Source organism: Tiliqua scincoides, chromosome 4, assembly GCF_035046505.1.
Source record: "Tiliqua scincoides isolate rTilSci1 chromosome 4, rTilSci1.hap2, whole genome shotgun sequence".
NCBI lineage: Eukaryota > Metazoa > Chordata > Lepidosauria > Squamata > Scincidae > Tiliqua > Tiliqua scincoides.
In genome coordinates, this window is record NC_089824.1 from 8903014 (window position 1) to 8906742 (window position 3729).

A 3729-nucleotide genomic window follows, 5' to 3' on the forward strand; every position below is an offset into this window, starting at 1 on the left:
AACCCTTATCAGCTCTGAGATATTTTCATGGTCTATTTTTGTTTTCCCCACTAGCTGCTGGAGAAATTTAATTCCATTCAATTAATAAAGGGTTCAATCCTATCCAAGGAGAATGGGAGAAATGATTAGTTGGATTGGGGTCCACAGGGGTGTGTGTGTGTAATGTTGGTCAGACTGGTTGTTCACAAAGTTCATTTGATAAAACAATTCTATTGGTATGCTTACAAAGTTTTAAAAAAATGAGTCCTCCTGGACCAGACAAAATCTACCTACTCCAGCATCCTGTCTCCAACAGTGATCAGCAGCTGATCATTTATAAAGCATGCATATTAATAATATATTTTTAAGATCTGCATTTAATTAATATGATTAATATAATTAATATTAATATAGTTAATATATATTTAATACTTCCAAAACCACCTTTCAGAGCGCGATACCATAGTCTCTCGAGACTGAAGGTTGCCAACAAAGTATTATAATAAATATTATATTATATTTAATATAGTTAATATTTCTGGCCACTTCCTGTTTAATGATGTCACTTCCAGCCCTCAGGAACATGATGGGGAGTCATGGCCAACAGCCACGGGGGTCAAGGGAGCCACTGGCCACAAAAGTTCAAGTACCACTGCCTTATGCTGTAACCACTGCAAATGTGTGCAGCTCAGGTGAGAACCTTTGCAGTATGGTTTGAGTTCTGGGAACAAGGGAAGTGCATTGGACCTAGCACCTGGAAAAGTTTTGAGTACCACTGCTTTAGGGTAACATGTAGCTTGGCCCACAGAGTGAGAAACAACTAGGAAGAAGGATAGGCATGGTTGCCTGTGGAATCCCAAAATGCCTCCTCAGCTATTCCTAGTCTCTACTTCCCAGTAGTTGAGCAGGCTGGCACCTGGGAGAGGAACTCACTGCCCAGGGAAATAGAAAAATTTAAACCTGAGGTAGTATGGCATCCACCACCAGCCAAATAAATTCACAGCCCCTGTGGCTTCTTAGAGGAGCAGATGCAGGTTTTGTTTCTCTCTCCTACATGCTCATGTGCAGTACTCACTATGTGCACTCGCTGGTACCATAAGGCAGATTTGCACCATAGCAGAATTCCCCACCATAATGGGCCTCTCAGTACTTGCACATGGCAACAACTTTGGGATGCCTCTCCTCCAGGCCTTGTTAAGTAAGCCTGGAGGCCTCCAGAATGCAAGTTAATGATTTCATTGAATATTAACTCATGATCCACCATGGGCTTCCATGAACATGAAGCACAGTTAGTATGGGCTGGGGTAATTTTAGGCCTTACATGCCTAATTTGAAGTTCAGAATGCATCTCTACACGCTATCAGATTTTGGAATCAAGTCCAAAAATGGTCAGAACCTGGATTAAAGCTGTATTCCTATACCCACTTTCCTTAAAGGAAACCCAACTGAACACAAAAGAACTTAGTTCTGTGTAGACATGGATAGATTTGCGCCGTATGATCTGATCTTTAAATTTCACTTTAGAAAAGGTTAGACCAGTGGCGTAGCTAATGATCGTGTAGCCCAGTGCCAAGTTCAAAATGTTGCCCCAGAAGTCATGTCACAACCGAAAGTGACTTCACACCCAGGCTTTTTAAAAAGTGAAAATTGGGAGGAAACCACCTCCTCCCCCCCCCCCAGTAGCTCACCTCTTACTTGCTCTGCTGCCTCCCCCTAGTTAGTGGCATAGCTAAGGCATCTATCTGCAATCAAGAAGATTTTGTAGCCCCCCCCCCACATGACAAAATCAAATTTAATTAAGTAAATAAATAAAAAGTTAGAGGTTCCATGCTGAATCATAACATCTCATTGGCACTCAGAACAAACGGTCTCATAGGTCAGTTTGGAATTAAGCAAATCCACTTTTTGTTCCACAAGTCAGTTGTGTTTTCATTTTCTGGTTAACTGGCCATAACTTTTGATAGAAAACAGGTATTCCAATGCCATTTGTTTCATTGCACTCTGCATTAAATTACCTTTCAAATGATATATAACATGATGATGATTCATTCATATGAAGATTTTCCCAATTTTGGTCACTAGTGTCAAGCTCAGCTTGTTGCCCCCCTAAAGCTTGATGCCTGCAGCAACTGCTACCCCCTGCAACCCCTTAGCTATGCCACCGGGTTAGACTGAAACACATCTCTATCAAGAGTCCACTCATCTCTAGTTTTCAGCTTTCCCTACATGATGACAGTCACTTCAGAGTAGCTCCCCCTGTCTCTGTTATTTATGTCTACCATAAGCATTTGAATGATGGAAGATGATGATGGCTGAAGTAAAGAAATCAAATGTCTTCAAGGGAAAAGCAGATCTAAAAAGAATCCTTCATTAGCATCTAAAAATAAACCAAGTGAGGTGGCCAGCCACTCACGTGCCTTGGGTTCTGAGAAATTCTATTTACTGGATTCTATCAGAAGTCGACACCAGAAACATGGACAAGAGATTTCGATAAATCAATCACTCAAGAGGCAGCGAAACAATAGACAACCTTTTCTATGGGCCATATTCATTATTTCTCTGTAGTCATTAGTAGCGGAGAGCTGAGTGTGCATGAATTCGTACAGAGAATTAATGGGCCACATCTGAAAAAGATAATAGCTTGGCTGTGGAGGACAGAAGGGAAAAAAGAACACAAACCTGCATGGGAGAGGGAGGAATGCTGGGGAAAGATTAGAAGGGGAGAATGCTGCAGTGTGCATTGTGAACCGCAAACCATTTAGTTAAGACGTATCGTCTAACTTTTCTATAATGCTTTCATTTCCCAAGGACCCTGGTAAAGAGTAATTGCTGGAGTCCAGATCTCAAATGCTGTTTTCTCAGTTACCAGAGCCACAAACTACGTTCACTTTGATGAACAGAACTATGCAGTGGTGTAGCTAGAGTGGGTGCAAAGCACTATGGTTGGCAACCTTCAGTCTCAAAAGACTATGGTATAAGCCTACAGCACCCGGTATTCCCAGGCGGTCTCCCATCCAAGTACTAACCAGGCCTGACCCTGCTTAGCTTCTGAGATCCAACAAGATCAGGCATGTGCAGGGTAACAGTTGCTAAGTTTTGCAAGGAGCTTCATGGAGCTATGCAACCTGCCCCTCCCCTTTGGAGCCATTCCAGGCAGACCCGGAAGGGGAGGGGGGGCCACTTGCATGCCACTGTGAAGCTCCCTGAAAAACTTAGTGCTTTGCACCCTCTTTAGCTACACCACTATGTGAAGGGAATTGTGTTCTTGGAGGGATGCAATTACTCAGGGGAATCAAGGAAACCTGAGGCCCAGTTCAGATGCTGCCTTGGTTGTGTAGAGGTTGCCTGTGCACAGCCTGCTCCCATTTTCTCTCAGACAATGTAGTCTAGTTACAAACAGAAATCACATGGGATAGCGTGATATCCATGTCCCCTCGGGGTATTGGCTCACCTGCCTCGTCTAGCCCGGTCCAGTCTCTCCAGGGTCAACGTGAGGAACGGGGAGCAAACAAAGAGGCAGTTTGCTTACTTTCTTTAATTTGGTTGTGGCCTTTACGTTCATGGGGTGTTCTTGTTCCTTCACAAGAACCCCGTTCCCCCAAGTACAGTCTCAATAACAGACTCTCCACAATCCAGGACCCAAGTGGCCCGTTGCCCCAAGATCCTTTATCTCCCCCTTCAGTTCTCACCACGAAAGGTGGCTGGTGCGGGTTGTTCTCCATAGGTCCAGTCTGGAGATCTGGGGTTCTC

General features: G+C 43.7%; 1 pseudogene; it reads right to left on the minus strand.

Moving 5' to 3' along the window:
- Positions 1-2956: 2956 nt before the first annotated feature.
- Positions 2957-3073, minus strand: LOC136650351 (5S ribosomal RNA; annotated as a pseudogene).
- Between the last annotated feature and the right edge of the window lie 656 nt (positions 3074-3729).